Source organism: Thermobia domestica, chromosome 9 (assembly GCF_964235325.1).
Source record: "Thermobia domestica chromosome 9, izTheDome1.hap1.1, whole genome shotgun sequence".
Lineage (NCBI taxonomy): Eukaryota > Metazoa > Arthropoda > Insecta > Zygentoma > Lepismatidae > Thermobia > Thermobia domestica.
Window position 1 is genome coordinate 65,550,160 of NC_137462.1, and position 24,235 is coordinate 65,574,394.

The 24,235-nt window shown below is 35.4% G+C and overlaps 1 protein-coding gene across 1 annotated transcript in view; it reads right to left on the reverse strand.

Annotated features, from left to right (window-relative positions):
* LOC145694013 (kinesin-like protein KIF12) overlaps nt 1–24,235 on the reverse strand; it is a 183,751-nt gene that overhangs the window by 115,637 nt on the left and 43,879 nt on the right. The gene's annotated exons all lie outside the window — the stretch shown is intronic.

A 24,235-nucleotide genomic window follows, 5' to 3' on the forward strand; every position in this document is an offset into this window, starting at 1 on the left:
GTGTGTGTGTTTTGAACTTACCGTTAAAGTATTTAATAAACTATAATGGGTTATAAATGTGATATACATTTCTGAAATAATAATTACATATGTTGGAATGGTGAAAATGAAGCTATTAAGAATTCCAGAAGATTATAAAAACTACATTTTCAGCAATTACATATTTGCAGATATCTAGAATAAATTTTTATTAGACAAGTGTATATATATTTTAGGATATAAAAAAAAGCAGTTGAGAATGCTGGAGATTCAGAACGAACTTAAAAAGAATTATATTTTTTCGAAATTTATATGAAATTGTATAATTAATTTATTACTGAATAAATATAGAAAATTGTATATTAAATTATTGAATAAATATGTTGGTATTGATCAATACCAATATCAACTCTCTATGACTTACGGTTCCCGAGATATGGCTCCTTAAATCTGGTATTTGAAATTTTTTTGCCCAATATCTCGGGAACGGTAAGAATGACGCGAAAAATTCCATCACTTCTTTAAGATAGTTTTTGATGCTTCATCGAATGGAGGGCTCAGAATTGAAAACTTTTGCACGTAACAGACAGACAGACAGACAGACAGACACACACACACACACACACACACAGAGAGAGAGAGAGAGAGAGAGAGAAAGAAAATTCAGTAACGAACTTTAAAGTTCGTTCAAAATAGTTGTTAGTTACGAACTATATGGTAGCGAAAGTTACGTAATTGCAACTTACAACAGAGAAATCTTTATAACTAAGCTTATTAGATGGAAACACTAAAAATAGAAACTGTGTATCAGGTTTTGATCACTTTAGCGAGATAATTAAGAGACATAAAGGTTTTGCCTTTTTCAAACAGTCAATAACGAAGTAATTAAGAATGACAGTGTATGAGACGTGTGTCTCTTAGAACGATGTTAATGAATTGAAGTTTCTGTTAGAAATACTAACATTGAAACTGTCATAAGATGTACCGCTATTCTCCTTATGTTTGTAAATTGTTTCAATGAGTGCAAACGCAAACTCTAGTGACAAGTATAACAGAGATTTAACAGACAACGTGAATAAAGTAAGAGCTTCTGTGAGGTGACGTTTGCAAATACCTAATGATTTCACCCTCAGCTTGTGTAATAAATATAAATAAAAGCAAGCAGCTGATATTGATATTTTGATTCTCGGCTGATAGCGTTACGAGAGAAATTTTAAATCAAGAATGAAATATATTAAAACTAGAGTGTTGTACAAAGTAGATTCTGTTACAGAATTAATTATAAGTAGGATGTGCAAAACTGGATTATCTGCGTGACTATTAGGAGCAGGGGAGCACCCACGGGGGAGATCCACCGGGTCTGCCCCCCCTAAAACTTACTAACATACATTTTTACATTTTCTCAATAAAGTTATAGTTGCATAACAGCATAATTGGTTGGTGTAGCTTGAACATTTAATCTTACGCTTGATCTGGACTCTTTTTCATAAAAAAAAAAACAACCTACACTTAGAAAAAAAATCAAATTTGACGTAACTAAAAACGTATGTTACATATGTAAATCCTATAGTTTTTGGATTTACATAACTGAAAACGCATGTTTTATAGTTATTTCTGTATAAGTGTTCCATCTATACGTACTTTCCGTATAAAACAACATAGGCGGTCAGGATCTCACATACAAATGAACGTATATAACACATAGCTGACGAATGTAACGTACACTCATGTCCAAAATTATTGTCGCATGTCTATAAATATGTTGTTGTAGGAATATAATCTGATAACGAATTCGCCCGGTATTTTTTATAATGTTAGTATGTGTATAATCGGCAAAGACATGTATGTGACAAATTTCATGTCAAAGAGAAGTAAATAAGAACAATAAAACGAAAATAAAACTTTCTTGTCTAGTTAGCAACATTTTGTTTTACTCATTCTAATTTTCGTATTTATAATTCTTTTCCTATGAAATTTACCATAAATATACATTTCCCGATTATGCACAGAGTATCAGTATTAAAAGTGTACTGCAAAATCATTATCAAATTATATTCTTACAAGAAGACAGTTATAGATATGCGACAATCATTTTGGACATGAGTGTGCATATATGGATGTAATATACGGAAGAGTGTTAGAAGTCAGACATCCTGCAACAGCATGATGTGACATTTAAGGGCAGTGCCTATGTAGCACATGGTTAATGTATGCTCCGTACTGATTTCTGTAGAAATTAAGATAATTCCGAATATGTGTACAGTATACCGCTGTCTGGATAATTGATTTTTCTCAGTGTAGTTCTATTATTTTTTCTGAAAATATAGGTGGGAATATTTTACAGTTACTTATTGTCTTTTCGAGTGCATAATAATATCCATTATATACTACATAGACGTAGTTGGATTACAAGATCGCGTCACGTAATGTTTCATGTACTGTTAAAGGGGAGCTCATGTGGTGTGGGTCTCACGTTAAGCTGTAGGTCCACGTCTCATATAGTCTCGCTGCTGAGAGAAACACTAAAATAAAATAAAATAAATGTGCTGTTAGGAAGTACACTGAGAAAAATCCATTCTCCGGACAGTGGTATATTTATACAAATATACGGAAGCCTTAAGTTTACTACGAAAATCTGTACGGAGGAAATGTTATCTATATGCTACATACGTACTGCCTTTTTCCCGCTTAGATGTTATATCATGCCATTGCAGGATGTCTGATATCTAACGGTCTTCCGTATGTTACATACGTCAGCTATATGTTACATACGTCAGCTATATGTTACATACATCAGCTAAATGATACATACGTCAGCTAAATGTTACATACGTCAGCTAAATGTTACATACGTCAGCTAAATGTTACATACGTCAGCTATATGTTACATACGCCAGCTATATGTTACATACGTCAGCTAAATGTTACATACGTCAGCTAAATGTTACATACGTCAGCTAAATGTTACATACGTCTATCTGTTTGTGAGATTCTTACCGTCTTTATACATTTCTTTCTTTCATACAGAAAGTACGTATAAATGGAACAATTACACGGAAAGTATTATAAAACATACCGTACGTTTTCAGTTGTACGTTTTCTGCAGGATGTTACATATAGTCGTAAGACCAAAAACTACAGGATTTACTCATGTAACCTACGTTTTTATGTACGCCACGTACGTTTTATCTCTTTGTAGAATTATTATATTACGAGACGTAACTGGAAGTATTAGAAAAGAGTATGGGAGGAATTAATAACAAACTAACGGAATAGAACGAAAAACTAGCGAAGAAGCGGTAGCTAAAATTAAGAGAAATATTAATGAGAATAAAAAAATGAGATAAAATTAGTGATATCTATTTAAGCAATTGTCTTATTGGGTAGAGTATGAAATAGAGGGAGAGAATTGTTGGACGGTGTTAAAAGATGTAATACTTCGTAGGGAAAGAGATCAAGATTACACAACCGGTGATGGCAGCATTCTTGTTATTATGATGATAATAATCTTATTGCACTAAAAATTGCAATACAACATACAAATAAGATTAACTAGTGTAACACGCTTCAAACTTTGTGTTTAACTAAAATAATTATATGTAGGATAGGTAGGATGGGAAACGTGTTAAGAAGGAAATATCTACCTTACTATAAGACCACTTTGTTGAGGACGCCTAAGTATCCTTGCTCCTACAGCTAACGCTGATTTCAATCGTTCTTTGTGAAGTCGCATGTTGAAAATTCCGCAGAATTACTGCATTACAAGTAAAAATGTAACGCAATACATTCTTGAACATGTCTTTTAGTTCCTTCGTTGATTATCAACTTTACACTTAATCACTAGCACAAAATAATGCGAAGTTTCTGAACCCAGATAGAAGTACACTTCCAAATACATGCTGCCCTCTCTGCGTCACTGTATGGCACTGAACACTGCCCTGTCATCTACCTCTACGATACTAGTTTCTATTGAGCAAACTTGAATTCCATAGAAACTTCGCATGCTATCAACCAATCGTACATTGAAGGAATCTTTAAACATGAATTTCGTGGTCGTTAAGAATACAAAAGAAAAAAGAAAGAAAAAACGGAAGGAAAGCATACTCACAAACGTCAAAGAGTGCAAATAGACCTTGAAACAGGAGGGAGAAAAGAACTTGAAAAGTATCTCCATTGGTGATTGATTCAATCGGCAAGAGTTTTCTGTCCAGTTATTAATTTATGAGTTTTTGAAGACGCTTTGGGGTTGATACACGGAACTCCTTGGTGATGTGAAAAACAATAATAGAAACGACACGAAATGTTTGAAAAAGAAACTTTGACAAATTAATTATTAATCATTAAGACGCACGGTAACACTTGACTCCATGGTGATCGTGTTCGTAGCTAATTCCTCAATATTTCTTCACACTTCAGAGATACTGCATCTACAACACAAGGGGGACTGGAGGTAGTTCGATCATACAATTTCCTCCATATTTTAGGATTTGGATTATATATTATGACTGGAGTTTAGCGTTTATTTTTAGCACCGAAGCAATATAAGGCATGAACGTACAACAGTTTAAGGTGCAATCCAAACGACCGTTATACATTCAAATTTCAAGGTTCTGCCATCGGTAATCGAAACTGGAACCACGTTCACCAAAGGCGCACGCACTAGCCACTAGACGAACGCAGAGATGTTCTCTCACGCGAGGGTGACCCTCTCGAGGGCATCCTCACCCTCAAATTCCTTCGCCTACAATGACGCGAGGGCGAGAATAAGCTTCGACAGCGAGGGCGAGGAGAAATTCCCAACACGAGGGCGAGGGCGATGGGACAATTCCCTTCGTGAGGGCGAGAGCCAACTGTCACTGTGAGGGCGAGACTGAGTGAGGTCGGAGTAAAATGAACATCTATGGACGAGCGTAGGTGGATGATTATACATTTTATAATGTGCATGGGTAAATAATAAAGTGTGATGTTTAATTTGTGATTTAATGTTGAAACGATACACTTCTCAATCAGGTAGTAGTGTAAGCTCCTAAACAGTGTAAGAATCTTAAGATTAATACCAGGGCTGCAAATATAACATTGTCACATTGCACACTCAGCAAATATATTGAATTTTCAAGTACCTTGTCTCCTTAAGAAAGAAAAAAGTTGACACGGCTTCAAGCGCTTTTACCTTATATCTATAGTTTTTACTCATACACAAGGGGAAAAAATAATGCTGAGAATTCTTAAATAAAGAAAGAAAAAATAGCACCAAACTCCCAGATCAGTAGTTCTCAACTTACGACACACTTTACGGGACATCGCGACTTGTTTGATATTTTTATTATAACTAATAATAATAATACCTATTAGTTTAATCATTAGTGTTTACAATGACTCTATTTAGCACTGAGCATTATTGCTACCGCTGGAGGTGTTGACTGGCACAATCTGTCTCGATTTTAACTAATTATTATTAAATTCTTCATGACTTTTAAATTCTAAAATTTCGCGACACACCTTAGGGGATTGCATAACACACCAGTGTGTCGCGACACACCTTAGGAGATTGCATGACACACCAGTGTGTCGCGACACATCGGATAAGAACCACTGTCCCAGATGGATATAGGAACGAGCTCTCTGATACATTATGCATAATGACGCTGTATATCAAACACTATGTTATTTTATATCACATTATCGCGAGACGGCTTGATTGCTAGAAGATACGTTTTATAAATCGTGACAAGGGGAATCAATAAACCGTAATTATTGTCATGTTGTTATTGTTCGTTGAACTTAACATCTCTTATCTGCATTGTGGCTATGTGAGACGAGGAAGTACAGTTTAAGGTGAAATACGAAGCATTGTAAATCGTTTAAGATTCAATGCTGTCCCATCGGGAATCGAGCCAAGAATTACATGAATTACGTGCACACTACCCAGTGAACTGGTGGGGAGTGCTGTATAATTTTTTTTGAGCTTGCATACTTTCCACACTTCCTCGAAACCAAATTTGATTCAATTGTATTTCATTTTAAACAAGGCCATATCGAGAACAAATGGGTAAGGGGAACATATCTAAATGAATAAACAAGAACCTTGATAAAGAAATCCTTCAAAATTACATAAAATATTACAGAATGTTTTCTGTTATAACTTCAGTGCTTTGAAGATATTCGGCTGCTCCATTGCTACAACCTTACTTTTAAAAATGTAATCTTACTGAAAAACTTTCTACGACTGTGGATACGAATAAATCGTAGAACTAATCATAAACTAACATTACAATATTTGTATAGGGATAAGAATAAGGAGTTTTTTGTAGTACAAGAGTCTATTGGATTCAATATATATATATATATATATATATATATATATATATATATATATATATATATATATATATATATATATATATATATATATATATATATATATATACAGGGTTTTCATAAAGTCTGGACGGATTTAATTTGCTTATTATTTTCATAAAAATGCTCATAATGAAATCAAATAAAGTGCAAACGGTAACGGAAGGATTAAATTTTTACTTGGCAACACTGTTAGATAAGCGGCAACTCTGAACACGTTGAGAGAGGGAGAGGGAGGGCAAGGGTCAGTTTCTTACCAAATTCCATCCATTGTTGTTTTCATTGTTGTTTCAATGTTGACTGTTAAAAGTAAGTTGTAAGCTGTATTGATGTGTGTGTCTTTTAAAGAAATAAATAAATGAAAAACTCCTCTGAGAAGACTATTTTTTTATCGTATCAAAGATGGCGTCGGTGAAAGAGAAAGCGCAATGTGTTCTGTGGTACGCAGAGCTAAAATCACCAATTCTGGTGTGTCGAAAGTTCACCAAAGAGTTCAAAAAGTCGGCACCGACTGAGAGTGCAATCCGAAAGTGGCATGCTAAGTTCTTGGAGACAGGAAGCGTCCTGGACTGTCCTCGAAGTGGGAGGCCGCCAACATCGCCTGCAACAGTGAGCAGGGTAAGGGAAAGCATCATCAACAGCCCACAGAAGTCGATTCCTAGTGGCGCCCAGTTGGAGGTGTGGCGGTGAATGAACTGAGCTGGTGCAGATTACAGGTAAAAATTTAATCCTTCCGCTACCGTTTGCACTTTATTTGATTTCAATATGAGCATTTTTATGTAAATTATAAGCGAATTAAATCCGTCCAGACTTTATGAAAACCCTGTATATATATATATATATATATATATATATATATATATATATATATATATATATATATATATATATATATATACTAACATATAGACTTCATATGTGCATATCATACAGAAAGAAAGGCTGTAAACAAAGACAACATATTTTGTACACTTGTATTAGTTGGCATCTCGTCTAGATAAAGACTTGTGAAGGAAATATTGGTGAGCAATTTCTTTTTAAAATTATAAATAGATAGCATAATATTAATATACCAACATGGAAATATAAATTTCACTACACTGGTTCTGACAGTTTCGTCAACTGACTGAACATGACACAGCGTCTGATGAAGCCAATATGTGCCGTTAGTTGGAGAAATTGTCACACAGTTATTATCAGCGGTGCTAGATCCAGCATAATAATGCTATATCTGGCATAATGTGCAGATCTTTAGCATCTAGCATGTTGCTTTTAGCATCCTGCCTAAATCTAGCATAATTTCAGCAAGTTTATCAAAAAGACGCAAAACCTGGAGATGAGAAAAAAAGTTACTCGTGGGAAGAAAAAGAACGGCAGAAATGTATCCTTTCCTAATGATTTATACAGTCGGTAAACCATACAGGCAGTCTTATTGTTAAAAGCAAGTTTGAAACGGCGAAGGTAATCCCTTTACCGATGCCTTTAGAGAAGGGGTGTGGGAGTAAAAACAATTTAGTGTTTCTGAAAATGAGTTAGAAAACGAGTCCACCCCAGAGATTCATTTTTAAAGCTCCACCAAGGGTTTTCTAATCCTTTGCGAGGTCATTTGCTTTCTAAATATGTATGTAAACAAACACTTTGCATTCATTCACTTATTTTTTTAATGTTTGAATTAGGTTAGTAGGAATAAAGAAGGAAAAATAGAAAGGCATCCTGAGTTATTTTTAATTTTAGAGATTTTTTCTTTAAAAACTCCTGAAATAGATCTAGCATAGAATTATGAAGATCAAGCATAATTTGACCGAATCTAGCATAATTTCGATCAGGTTTTGGAATAATTCCGAGCTGAGGACTAGCTCAAGAGAGTAATGCTCCTGGAAGTAGGAACGAAAACCACAGTTCTGATTGGTTGGCATTATCCATTTCTTGCCACGTTGCCTACAAATAGCAGAAATCAAACGATTGTTTTTCTCGGTCTTCGTGACCGAGTGGGTTAGCGCTATATGCTAGTAACGAAAATCTCTTTTGGCGTGAGTTCATACCCGGCCAGAGGAGTTTTTTTTTTTTTTACATTTTTATAACACTTTAAATCAAAACAATATGAAAATAATACTCAAGAAAGTGATTTACTTACTTTTGTGCAGATAAGTAGTAGTAGTGTAGGAACGGGTTAGAAGCTCCGCAGGGCTCGTTTTGTTCCTCTTGTACGCCATGATAAATTTTGCGACCAACTTAAAGCAACTGGCTAGGATAGCGCGTAAAACAGCTGGCTAGAGTAGCGCGCGAATAAACGTACTTTCGGGAGCATTACTCTCCCGAGCGGGTCGTCCGAGCTGTGAGTCTGGCAACGTTGGTTATTGTTTTAAAATAAACGTTGCTTTGTTCAATGATTTGTTTTTCTAGTTCTCACGTTTTGATTAAAGATTAAACGATATAATTTTACATAACTAACTAACTAACTCTATGGCCTATGGAACCCGGAAATTCAGTGCCGCGTTCACAAAAGCTCTCCACTGACTTCTATCCTTAGCTGATTGCATCCAGTTTCTACTTTGTATTCCTATCTCTGCGAGATCCATCTTAATATTGTCCTCCCATCTGCGCCTAGGTCTTCCTAATGGTCGTTTTCCTATGGGTCTACCAGTCAAGACTTTGAAAGCGTTCCTACCTTCTTCCATTCTAGCTACATGACCTGCCCACCTAAGCCTCCTAGACTTGACGACCCTAACAATGTTGGGTAAACCGTATAATCTATGTAGTTCCTCGTTATGAAGCTTCCGCCATTCCCCATTCTCGTTCCTCTTGGGTCCGAATATTCTTCTCAGGATCCTGTTCTCAAATACTTTCAGTCTATGTTCTTCCCTCAGAGTAAGCGACCATGTTTCACAACCATACAGAACAACAGGCATGATTATCGTTTTATATATTTTAAGCTTCAAATTCCTCGACAGGATTCGCGACGACAAGAGATTTTGAACCGAATAGTAACACGAATTCCCTGCTTTTAGTCGACATTTAATTTCTTCGTGAATATGATTTTCGTCTGTTTATATTGATCCTAAATATTTGAAAGTATCCACTTTATCAAAAGCATTATTTAATATTTTAACGCCTCCACAATTTGCCGTATTACGGTCCCGACGCACTTCCATGTACTTGGTTTTCTCTGCATTTACTTCTAAACCCATGTCCCTGCAAGCGTTTAATAAGATCTCTGCATTTATTTCTACTGTTCTCCTATCATCCCCTATTAAATTTACATCATCAGCATATGCCATAACCTGGTGAATGCCGTTCAACTCTAGGCCCTGGTTGCTATCTTTGATTTTCCTTATGGGGTATTCCAGCACAAAGTTAAATAATAATGGCGACAACGCATCTCCTTGTTTCAGGCCATTTTCGACGTGGAAGCTCGTGGACAAAAATTTTCCTACCCGGACTTTACTTTAGGATTCACTTAAACATATCTTAATTAATCTAATTAGCTTTCTCGGTATTTCAAGTTCTGTAAGAATTGTATAACTTTACATAGTTTTGATTTTGTTATATTGAAGAATTTTGGTCATTTACATGATATGGATTTCGAAACTAAGGTCGTATGGTTAGTTTTTGATTAAAACTTTACATTTTAAAAAAAGAAAATATTTTAACAAAACCTTCCGTGTTTTCGATACAAATGTGGGAAAAACACAGATGGTAATTTGCAAAATTTAGTGCAAAAGAATTAGCAGAAAATAACATTAAAAGAAGGAATGAATACAAGTCGTAAAATGTGATGAAACTGCGAAGATTAATAATTTTATTTTGATTCTTTAAAAAAGATCTAAGAAACCTATTTCTTCTCTTTTGAAGTATTTCTTACCATTCAATACCACAAAGTAGTCGAAATGATCTTTTTTTGTGTTGGTACGACATTGATTAATACTTTTGAAGTCATAAATATTTCCAAACGAAATGTTCGAGTCACAGATAGATGGCATTTATTGTCCGTTTCGTATATATATATTTTTTTTCTTGTTGTTGAAAAAAGTAATTTGTATTCTTCTTCCTTTCTGGAAGTAATCTAGGTCTCGAGAAGTTAATATCCATTTGTTAATCAAGAGACATCGGTCATTGTTGTAGGAACATCGAATTGTTTGCAGAGGTTATGATATGAAATCATGCGAAAGAAGAACAAAGAAACGTATTGAAGAATTGCTTCCTATTTACTTTTAGTCCTTTGAGATTTAAAAATTAATTTTCTATTGTTTAAGGATTTAACCACTTCAAAGAAAAGAATGTATCATCTTGAAACAACGGAACAAAGAAGAAGGTTTATCACATTTTGATTTGGTGTGTGAGCTTCTATTTTTTTTTTCGCAATGAAGCTACGGGAGCTACGCTAACAGACCGGTTTCAAGATTGGAGGTCTGTCGTTCTGATCACAAACTAAATCTTTCTCTCACTAGTCACAGGGCTAGAACCTGATGAAGACTAAAATAGAAGGTCGTTAAACTAATGGAAGATTGACTGTCTACGTCTTTCATTCCCTGTTTCCGGGTTGACCTGAATTTTTAAAGATCCAAATTTCCTGGTGATGTTACTGACTCGAGCCACGTGTTGACAGGCTCTTGAGGTTGGATAATCGGAAAAGGAACTCTGTCAGCTTTATTACATAAAATACACTCATTACATAAGCGTACACACACTTCTTCAATTCAGGAAGGAAATCACAAAAATACGAAAGAAAACATAGCCTAAATTCTCAGACAGAAATGAATTCATTAGTAAGGACTGTCCTTCCGTGTGTTTGTTATTTTTAGTATAACCAAAACAGTTTTATGTTATTAAAAAAAAAAAAAACAACAGTATCACAACATTAATTAAAATTTCCTCGTGGTAAATAATGTTTTTCAGTTCTCAGTGAATCAATAGGTCGATGGTCGATGGGTGGGAAATCGATACCAATCAGTGATCAATAAATACTGATCTCTTTACAATATATATATATATAAAAGTGTATATATATATATATATATATATATATATATATATATATATATATATATATATATATATATATATATATATATATATATATATATATATATATATATATATATATATATATATATATATATATATATATATATATATAGAGAGAGAGAGAGAGAGAGAGAGAGAGATAGAGAGTCAAGTACTTACTCTTTTATTATATGGGACGCCTCTTGTGATAGGTACATTTTACCTTCTTCTCTTTTTAAAAAAAGATAAACGCTCATAACTATTTAATATAACATTTCCAGGAATGAATATGTATTCCATTAAGTAAAGCAGAACAACATCTACAGCTGTTCTTTGCGAAGGAAGTACTTACAAGAAATGCGATCGCGTGACGTAAAGGTCTTCACTTCAAGCGTGCAGGGCTGCTGTTTCTTATCGAACTAAAAATCATCTCCACGTAATAAATTCTCACCCACTAATTAGAAAACAAATCCACCCCATAGCTTACCCCCCTTCTATCTCTGTGGCCACAAATTACCAATTCATCGGAGGACCACAATAATGCTTTGATAAGCTAAGATTTCTCACTACATTCCCCTTTCCTTGACAAAAAGACGATTTCTGAACGTGCTGCTTGATTCACTATATTCTATAAATAGAAACTGGAGAATTTAGTAGTTTATAGATAAATTTGATGTACTTACTTCTATGTACACGAAAGTGGTTCGAAGGGATAAAGTCTTTTTGTAAACTTAGTGAAAGTCTCGTATCGATTCTCGAAAAAGATTTGCCTAGTCTCGTCTCGATTTTTTTGCATCGTATTGTAAATTTCTGTACAAAATTTATGTCCTTATTTTTCTTTAATTTTAACTAGAAGTAATTCACATCCTTCTGCGTCACGAGAGGTCTACGAAGGGTGTAATATAAAAACATTTAAACATGTTCATTATTGGAGAATATTATGATCCCGTGTACCGTAGACGCTAAAGCTTTCGACTTTGATGCGAGTGGTCCCAGGTTCGATTCATAGTAAGGACACTCGGTGGAGAAAGTGGAAAAGTTCTTTTTTTTTTTTTTTTTTTTTTTTTTTTAGGCCAGCTATTCTGAGAGAAGTTTTCCTCATTCATACCGGATAAATGCCTGGGTGGTACCTAACATACTTGTCCCAGACTACTGTTCCCCAGTACTACTTTCCTCTTCACTTACCCAGGTAACATGATCACCAACATGAGGGGCGTCATTCCTCATACGTGACGGGCTAACATGGCCTGGATGTCAAAGGCCAGAAATCTACTTCCTAATAGTAATCCTATTGAAGAATATCGTATAATGCTTTGCGTATCTTTAAACGTTGATAAATGCTCTGCATTGTGTTCCTACAATCATTTTATCAATTTATATACATTATGTGACGGTAAAAAAGTGTTTGAGATCTAAAACTTGGGTGAAATAGTGTTGTCCACAGGACTTGTGAAATTTCTCGCCTCCAATCAAATTTATAAAGATACTTCTCGACTTGAATTTCGTCTTGTTTATGAGACGAAATGAGAAATTTATCGTCTTATAGAAACACTAGCTTTGTTACTGGATCACGCCACGAACCACAGCTTCAGAGAAATATAATTATTAAATCGAATTATTGTGTTTGAAGTTAATTAACAGTTTATGTACTTTTCTTATTTATCCAGCTGTTACGGAATTATGATGATGTGATTCGAGAGATACTTGAATAAGTAAAGAGAGAAATGCCCTACACACTATTTTTTTTCTTTTTATTTTCAAAGGATTATGGTTTGATCTCTATTACAATAATTCATGATACTGGATGATATCACTATTTTATATATATTACTGTATATAGATGAAAGTGACTATGTTTGTGACTTCATATCTCTTAAACCACCCGACCGATTTCGACCAAATTTTCAACATAGATGAGGTTTGGGCCTGGGATGGGTTTTTATCATTCCACTTTGACAGTACAACTTAGGGGAGAGGGAGGGGAAAGATATTTAAAAATGATCGGAAATGACCGATAATAATGCCGAATCCATAGTTTTCTGGATTGCTCAGACGAACAGTGATACTTCCGATGCCGTTTAAATCCAAATTCACCCCTGTATGTTCAAAATGAAACGTTCTCTCCTCGTGCAAAGAACGGGTATTCTGTTAGTATTTTATAAAACTGTGTTACCCACTATTATCCCTATAAAGTATGAGCTAATAGAGAATGGGCTCATGATCAAGAATTTTTCGTGGAACGTACATTTTAAAAATAAACGTGTTAATTAATTATCTATGTTGAAACACCTATAAACATCTATAAACGTATTTTCTATGCTCATATTGTTTCGGCATTAAACTTTAGATTAGGCGCCACGAAGTCACTGTAGTTTCCTTGGAGAAGTTGAAGAAAACGTCTCCTCTTAAAAGTTTTACAGAAGTCATGACTAATGATTGCAATGCAAAGTAATTAAATATCAGAGTATTCTCTATTAATTATATCACAGCTTACATTTCTAATATCTCTCAGAAAAGGAAAAAGAAAAGAGAAGACATTTCGTTTACTTCCTATTTAATTATTTGCAGAAACAATCAATCAATCAATTCTTCTTTTAATGACATTTCCTTATTTCTTCTGTGCAAAAAAGAAAGTTTATTTTTTTAAAAATAATATCATATCCCTTTCAAGTAAAGCGGAAAAGTTCAACAACCTTTGTTTGGACTTACAAAGCTCTACGAACCTCATTCTGTTTTAGGGTGATATACGTTTCTCGTGATTCCATACCCCTATCTAGAAGTTAGGGAAGAAAGAGAGAAAAAAATCACAAAGAAATTTACAATTCTATTTTGGTATCCTTGGGTCGCTTCCAAGGGTTCGTGACATAGCTATCGCTTCCGCCACACTTGCTAAGCCACTGTGCAATGCTGAGGCTTCCAACTCCACCCACTTGTATGCAAATCAGAGCTGCTAACTTTGCGTGCAAATCCTTCACCTTTGGGTTATAAATTGGTTTGTGCAACATTTAAGAAAACCAGAGTTACAAGGGTTGAAATAAAGTTGCTAGCTTGAAACACATGAATATAAAATGCTGTGGAAAGAGTAAAGCCATGGTGGTGTAGAACATTGTTTCTTTGTGTTTAATATCCAAACAAGACCCATGACATTTTGTTTCTAACCAACTTAAAAAAGAGGAGGTTTTCCGTTTTACCTGCATGTAGGGGTCTATGAGCCGTTGATCGTATTTCAATGCGGTTCTCACTAATCGAATAAGGTATTCCATATACCGGTATATGCATTATGATTCTTATTCCAGGAAAGGTGAATCAAGATCAATGATTTGTTACCATAAGGCAAAATGGAAATTCATTTTTCCCCTTAAAATAATTCTCATATATTGATAGCCCTGCTTGAGCAAAAATATAGTTTTCGACAGAAGGATAGTAGAAAATGGAAAGAAGAAAGGTAACAATATATTGAATTGAAATTCAGGACTTAGAATTGATTACCAGTGGGATAAATTATTGAAATTTATTTTTATAAATAATTGTATATTATTCATGCCAAAATTTTGTCTATTTGCTTTGAAGAAACAAAATCATATACCCGCACGTAAGAGATGATTAATAACAAAACTGAAGAGAACAACCTGTTATTTTCTCCTAAAAAAAATGTCACTTAATTTTGAAAAGTATAGAGCTGAATAATGTCTTTTTCTGTGTTTCCAAGTGTACAGGTTCAAAGTGTTTTTTTCTTCATTATTCATAATATAAATTGAGAAAAGTTTAAGAACTAGGACTAAGAGAGTCTTACAAAAACGACGCCGCAGTAAGACGATGGTTAAGAAGAAGTGCAGCTCTTGCACTGTTTCCAGAAGAAACTATTTTCATTAGTATGCTGAAATGTCCACCTGACATCAGCAGAGCCATTTCATAAGTGTATGGTGGAAATCATAGCCTGATGATAACTAAGCATTATTTTTGACCGAAATTATTAATTGAAGATAATACAATTAATTCTGAGATTTCGACTAAAACTAAACTGGAGAAAAGAAAAAAATGCCAGAACACATCGTGAGCCTTATCCTTAATTTCCACTAATAGAAGACGACGTAATATTGGTCTTGTTGTATTTGTGCTATTGTTAATTAAAATACTTTTTTTTTTCAATTTCTAATATCTTTGGAACCAGTACCAATCGACCGTGCTAGAAAGATTGAGTAGTGAAATGCAAAACGAAATGTCAAGTCTTGTCTTCTACCAGGATGAAATGTGATATTAGGTTTTACTTGAGAATTTCATTGCTGGAAGTCGCATGGTGAAACAAGAAGTTGTGGCTATCAGGTCTTCATTTCACGTAACTCCCCAGTTTGCCTCACGACGCTAGGTGGGCACCGAAAACTGGGAAGTATCGGCCGGGAATCGAACCCGGAACCACGTGGACGTGAGTCCAACGCTCTAACCACTAGATTACGGTGTCCCGAAAATCTCATCTACTTGGGATACAAAAGGGTAGCCTATATAAAACCTAGAATGTTGTTATTTAAACTGATGCCAAACAGATGTGTTTCCCAGAGGTTAATATTGGCGAGTTTAAAACATTTTATACTTGGGGTATGAGAGCATATATATGCCTCACGTGCTTGGGGTATGAGACGGTATGTAATACTAACAGTTGGTCGCGTGATCCTCTTTATAGTGTATACCAGAGGTTATTGTCACATAACTGCTGCTCACTCACAACGTTTTTTCTTAAAGTGAATACATTTTCTGTATCGCCGCCTATGACACTATTTACAATAAGTAATTGTCCTCGTTAGCATCTTTTAAAAGTAGAGTACTTGTCAATATATTCACTTCGATTCAAACGTTATCAAAAGATTTGTATTTTATTTTCCCCTCCTCCCCTCGGTTTCCTACAGCTGTTGGTGAGGTTTCATCTACATTGCGGCTTTGCTTTGCACGCAACATGAAATCATTGTGGTTGTCGTACATTTCCTCTTGCATCGATCTCTTAACCTCAAGGTCAGAGTTTATTAGCCATTTGAATAGGTAAAAAGACATTTTAGTCAATGATACAACCTGCACGAAAGATTTTCTAACATTTATGCACAATTCAACAACTTTTGTCTCACTCGAATAGGAAATGCAATGAAGGAGAAGAGAGAAAAAGAGAGAGAGACGTTGGATTGTTGGAGACGACTGGTTCAGATAGACTTGCCTTTAGCTGGTCATGAAATATTAATTTATAATTTCGTAAAACTTCTTTATTGATTTTTTTCTTTAAATAGCGGAGATTAACCTTTCTTAAGCTTTTTGTAAGAAATCTTCTACATGTAGATTCTGGTATTTCAATTCGGCAAGAAAGCTTTTTAAATTTTTAAAAATCCTAGAAATGGACAATAACCTAATTCTACATTATTATGAATTTGAGTACTTAAGGAGTTTAAAACAAACGCTTTAATGGATCTTTGGTGCGTGCGGTTCCGGGTTTAATTCCCGGTGGGGACACTCGGCCCTGGTTTTTCCTCATTCACACCAAACAAATGCAGGGATGATACCTAATATGCAGGTCCCAGGCCACTCCCTTCCTTTCCCTTCCTCGGATACTGAGATGGATGAGGGACGTTACCCCTCATAAATACACTGAGAAAAAATATAGGTGGCGTACTTAAAAAGATAGGTCACATGCGTAATTCCTGTAGTTTTTGGACAACGTACAGCAGACGTATAACTGAGAACGCATGTTTTGTAATATTTTCCGTATAAGTGTTCCATCTATACGTACTTTCCGTATGAAACAATGTAGGCGGTTGGAATCTCACATACCAATGGACGTATATAACATATAGCCGACGAAGATAACATAAGTATATGCATGTGATATACGGAAAACTGTTAGATGTCAGACATCCCGCAACGGCATGATGTAACATCTAAGGGCAGTGCCTATGTAGCATTCGGATAACGTATGCTCCGTACTGATTTCTATAGTAAGCAAGAGGATACCGTATATTTATACAATATACCGCTGTCCGGGGAACGGATTTTTCTCTGTGTGACGGGCTAACATGGCCATAGATGCCGAAAGCCAAGAAATATAATTTCTAATCCTAATGTCTTAAGTTGGTTGTCATCCAGATGAAGTTCGATTGGATTGGATTTTGAGTTTAGTATTTCTTTCAGCAGTGAGGCTATATGAGACGTGGACCTTCTGATTAATGTGGAATCCGAACCACATGAGATCCTGCTGAGATCCCACCGGGAATCGAGCTCGAGTCTTACACGCAAAGGCGTGTACGCTAACTGCTTAGCCACGAGGGAGCTCTCAGATGAAGTTCGAGTGGATGATGCGTGGTTAACACCAGAGGAATTTGATTTCCGCCTTACCAGACCGAAGATCGGTACATCCTAATTATCTCCAAAATTGCCTGACAATTATCAGTAATTACCAAAAAATTAGTATCTCATTAAGAATTGGCTCCCGACTTAGAAAAAATATTTGTTTAAAAAAGTCAGAATAAAAGACTTCTTCTGGTTCCAATTAGAGTCGAGTCAGAAATTATCTACATTTGTATCCAAAATCGAATATCTTTTCTCGAATTCAAGAAAGCTGTTGGAGCAATCTTGAATTAATCTTGCTAACATCTCTCTCTCTCTCTCTCTCTTTCTCTCTAACCAGTTCTGACCCAACACCTAAGCTGCTTAAGCTACAAGCTTAAAATTTGAACAATACAATGGAGTTGTGACATTAGGCATCACTTAAGAATGATTTTTTTTTAATTCCATGTGGAACGGACGGAGGGTTTACAATTGTTTAATAAGATGCCCATATATCCTTTAGACTAGAGACATGAAATTTGGTATTTAAATTTTTCATTAAAATACGTGTTTTCGCGGTTTTCTTTAATATTTGATCTAGAAAGGAAGAGATGGGAAGAAATTAGAGTGGGAGTTGAAATTATTACACATTAAGATTTCATTTTTTTGAATTTCTTAATTCGATACTGTTCCACATCAAACTATAATAAAGGCCTTGAGATGTAGAGATATTCCAGTAAATTATGTATATGCGATCACCAACTTGTATAAAAATAATCAAACTAAATTTATTATTTTTAATATTAATATTCAATTTAAGAGTGGCATCAGACAGGACCACATGCTTAGTCCCTTGTTATTCAGTTTAGTACTAGATAATGTAATAAGGCAGCTGAATGTAAAACAGACTGGTTTTAGCTTCAAAATATTCGGATATTTCTGTTTGCTTGTGCCGACAATGTATTATTAGTTGGAAACTCGCTACTGGAACTGCAACAAATGTTACAACTAGTGTACGAACCTATCACATGAATTAGTAAACGAGTTAGATATGACAATAGCTATGGACAAAAGTTTGTCCTTTGATGTTCAGCCATACAGGATCACTAATGATTGTAATCTCAAGCTAGGTGTATAGTAGCCTCCAAATTTAGAAGTGGACGAAGCCTCCAAATATCTTGGCTGCAAATACATTTTATGCACAAGTACTGGAAACAAGTATTACTTAGAAGAACTCCCTACACTCTTTGCCTGCATCCTTCATTATATCATAAAGCTATCATTCTCACATTTGCATATTACGAGTGAAAGTAACAGCCGAAAAACCTTAATCACGATTTGAGCTGTCTCAACCTCTCTACTGGTGGCTACTGACTGTAATTTCTTACGGAAATACTCATTCTTAGAACATGAAATCAGATTATGTAACGATGAGAAAAGTACTGGGAAATGTGACCTCTTTTCGTTGGAGTTTCACGGTGACTTGAATTAAGGAAAAATATAGGGTTGTTCCTATTCTGTAAGGAAAAATTATTGTTGTCATTACTTGTATTCAATACCTAATGAATTTCCTCATGCTTACGCAGCATTAAGTAAATATTAAACTATACGCCTAAAACAATATTACATTATAAAGTTATATGTATACTGTTCATGAACTATGACTAAGAATAAAAATAAAAATCTGACCAATGCAATAACTATGTATTAATAATAACTTGTTAATTGGTTGGATCGAGTTTACCCTTTCAGCTATATGAGACGCGGACCTACAGCTTAGCGTGGGACCCTACCCACACGAGCCACCCACATGTCAGACAGCTTAATAGTAACACAAAATATCATTAATACATAGTTATATTTTTTTTCGTAAGATGGACCGCTTGGATGCCAAGTGATCGAGAAAAATGGTCTAATGCTTTCATTCAGTTCTATACATGGGTACCTTTTTGAAAAGATTTTTGTAAACAGTAAATTATAATACCATAAACTACTTAGTTATGGTTTTAATTGCCAACATAACAGAAATATCAATTATTCATGAGGTGTTGAACAAATTTTTCTCTTGCAAAATTTCAAGTTTGGAGTTAAGCTGCTTGGTTTTAGTTAAGTTGATTTTGAGTTTAACGTTCCGTTCAGAAGCGAACCTATATGAGACCTGCAGAAATTAATGTAGAATACGAACCACATGAGCTCCCGCCGGGAATCGAATCCGTGTCTCCCACGCCAAAGGCGCGTAAACTAACCACTTAGCCACGAAGAAGCTCAGGCTGCTTGGCATCCAAGGGATTAGATGTTACTTATTCTTAGTTATAAAGCTATTTAGAAGATGCATTTACACACAGATACCGAACTCAAATAACCATTAAAAGAGGAAAGAAAGAATCAATAAACTATATTTAAGAAATTCTAATATACATCGTGAGCATAAAGTCCTGTCCTGATTATAAAAAGTTATTACGGAATAACCGTTGGACAGAATAATGTAAATTCTGGTCCGTTACATAAGGTTAGTATAACAAGTTTTTTTTAAAGACCAATAAATGGCACTAGTGCTACCCAAGAGTGACGCAGTACGTTACTTGGCTCGCGGGTTAGTTGGCGAAATGGCATCGAAGCAGGAGAAAGCGCAATGCTTAGACATTCTCCGAGCTACCAAGGGGGCATACGTTGAAGTGGTCTAACGTAAGTGGTCTTAAAAAAAAACTTTTAATACTAACCTATGTAACTGACCAGTATTCACATTATTATGTCAAACGGTTCTTCTGTAATATTTTTTTGTAATCAGGGCAAGACTTTATGCTCACCCTGTATATTTAAGAATTCTGATACAGAATATACAAGAATAATTCTGTCTTCGGGTGAGAAAATATGGTTTGAAAGAAACCGGAAAAAGTGAAAAATATGATATTTTCTAATTGCTCTCGTGTGAACTCGCAGGTGGACAAATATAATTTGTTTCATTTTTGTCAGGCTACTAAAGTTATCTGCTACTTTGTCCACTTAGGAAGACTCAAAACATTAATTTGTAATCCTAGTGTGATAAGTATTACAATAAATCAGTTTGTGAAGGATTCATTTTATAATCATTTGTGTTTACCTTCAAAGTATATTTCTATAACCTGTGATGGTGGTACGGTGTAGACACTAACTAATGACTAATATAGCCTATGTATTCTCAGAGGTCATTGAACTCATATGAATTGGCACACTTTTGAGGGGAAACGTAAACACTTTTTGCATGTATAGTATAGGAATAATCAATAGTGAAGCTTACACGTCTCGACATACTCATAATTATTTAACATAGCTTGTGCGTACGTACACACATATGCACGCAAACATAGTCATCGCACGCAGATTTCTCCCACTACACATAGGAATAAAAATAGAAGTTGGTTTGCATTCTCTTTAGTTCGTACTATAAGCACTTAAAATTAGGTGTCATTTTTCAGAGTATAATGGTGGATAATAGTTTTTCTTACAAAACAGGATCTATTTTTCCTAAATTAAGCTTTGTAGCGTTACAACTCACAAGAAGTATATATAGTGGAATACACATGTAAATAATATATTCATGTAAATATAAATGTTCATGTAAATAATAATATATTTATGACACAATTATAATTCCTACTTTAGAAAAAGAACATGTATTTTTAAAAGCGTCCAATCGAATTTTTCTCCAGGACAGCATATCCAAAGGGAGAGAATGTACTAAAAATTTTGAAATTATGAATTTCATTATATTATATTGATGTGCCAACAATATTGTAGTTATTACTGAAGTCTTATAATGTCTTACTGTGTATCTTGTACCTTGTGATTTCTTGTTTGATGCAACCACAGTCACATAGGACCGTGAAAGACAAAGTCAAACACGGTGACCAATAAGTTACTCAGCTTCTTTTATGCATTGTAATGTTTAATACTACTTGAATTTCTACATGTAGTGAGCTTTTATAGCTCACAAACAGTGGCTATGAATTTTTCATTATTTTTTTTAAAGAAAAAAAACATTATTTCTGTGCAGAAGAAGATCGTGATGTCTTATCACACTTAATGACACTTGAAAGTGTTTTTCCTTGTCTTCGTTTGTTTTTGGAAGAAATCGAAAAAATGAAAATGAAATCTTCAAGTTTTACGTCCCACGGTTATGCCGGTTAGGATAAAGGAGACGGTGATGATGAGAGATGAGTGACATGGTGGAATGAAGAAAATGGGAGGAAACGGGAGAACCCCGAGAAAACCCACGAGCACGGTGTTTGTCCACCATAAAGTCCACACGGCGCGAGCTGGGTTCAAACCAGGGACCCCAAGCTCCGGAGGTGAACGCTCTACCACTGAGCCACCGTGTCCCCCCATTGGAAGAAATCGATCATCGCAGCATTCACCTGATAGGAGTTCCAGTAAAACCCATTAATCAAGATGTTCAGTTGGAATTTAAATCCGTCCATCTATGTGCTCCCAGATTAGCAGATATACCTCCTACATAGGATGAACTGTTATTCATTTTTAACTAGTAGGGTTATCGGAGATGTTCCAAATATATAATACAGAGATGATGTTATACTAAAAAATTCGTCCAAAAAAATTCTGAATATTAAAATGAAATTAAATATGTAGTCTAACATTACGAGTTTAAACTTGATAATGATAGACAAGCATGTATGGAGCAATTTATTTCGGTAATGTTTTAAGGATTTCAATATCACTATGAGTATAAATTATATTAAAATTTGTAAAATCATCCCTAAAATTAGATCACATTTATATAAAAATTCGGGATACAGACCCCAGGATCGACCCTCTGCATACATCCCTGATGATAAATGTAGGTGAATTAATGTGAACTAAAATATTGAATGATTAGAAAGTTGGAGGAAACGAAAGAAACTTGAGAAAACCCACAGACACGTTGTTGTCCATCACCAACACATATGATCTAGAATCGAATCCTCTCACTAGGCAGGCGCGTAGTCAGGATTTCGTGAAGGGGAGGGTCCGTGACATGAAATACTGTGGTCATCACAAAAGAAGCTCGATCACTCTAAACTATTTTACTGGAACATATACTGGTTCGTTTAGCCAGGATTTCGTAACGGGGGAGGGGGGGGAAGGGAGTGACATGAAATTCTGAAGGCCCAGGAGCTCGATCAATCTAAACTACTTTACTATCAACATATATTGGTGTGTTAGAACAATAAAATGAGGATATGTTGGCAAGTATTTTAATAACAAACTATGAAGAAATTTCCAGCAAAATAATAATAAAAAAAAATATTGAAAAAGATTTTGCAATATTTACGTCCTTCTCCTGTTTATTAAAATATAACAATTTTCCTTTCGTTATGACATCAATTATTATAAAAAGTACATACTGAATACTGTCTTGTAAACTATCTTCTAATATAAATAAAATAAAGAGTTTGTTTGTGTGTTTGTCTGTCTGTGTGCGGCCTGGGGGCCAGGCGAGTGGACCTAGAGTTATCAAATTTTGGTCAGGGGTGCCTTGGCCTAGGCCCCAGATCAGGACGAAGCGTTTTTTTAAAAATAAAATCGAAACAGTGGGATCTCAGGGGGGCGTTTACCGGAACCGGCTTGTGAACCAGACAAATTGACCGAGAGTTATCAAATTTTAGTCACAAGTACTTTGGTCCAGGCTCCAGACCAGAGTTAAATGTTTTTGTCGAAATTCGAACCAGGGGGGCGTTCACCGGGACATGTAAAAGTAGTAGAAAATGACCGATATTTATTTATTTATTTAACAATCACCAGATACAGCTCAGAGGCCATTTTACATTGAATATCCAACAACATTAACCATGGAAAGGATCTGGGAAGGTATCGGCCAGGGCCTGTTTAGTAGGTGCCATCCCGGCATTTGCCTGGTAGGACTGAAGGAAACCCTGGAAACCTCAGTCATGATGGCAGGCAGCGGGATTCGAAGCCACGTCCTCCCGAATGCGAAGCCAACGCTCTACCACTTGAGCTATTAGTGTCGAATTTATATCTTCGCGGTCGCTGAAATCAATGGTGAAACTCCAGTCACATTAACTTCCAAATTCACGCTATTCGGCTCCGGGCCGGGGGTCACCGGAGAGGCGTGAGATACCAAGACACATAAAAGTAATCCAAAATGACCGATATTAGTGTCAAATCCATAGTTTTCGCGGTCGCTGAAATCAATGGTGACACTTCCATTAGCGATGACTTGCAAGTATGCGGGCCGGGAGTCAGCAGGGGTGGATACCGAGACATGTAAAAAATAGCCCAAAATGACCGATATTAGTATCAAATTCATAGTTTTCGCGGTCGCTGAGATCAATGGTGATACTCCCACAGGCGTTGACTTCCAAATACAGCCCCTGTGCGAAGCATGTGTATATTCAACTAGTTTTACAATATATGCGTTCCTTTCTCTGTTGAATCAAATGCTAACAAAACTTTTTTTCATCACGATTTTTTGTTTCTATTATTCCGTCAACTACTGTCGGTTCCAAATGACAGGTTAAAGGAGGAACAGAAAATTGTCGTTGAAATAACATGTTTGATACTGCAAGGATGCGATGACGAAAAGTTATGATTAAAAATG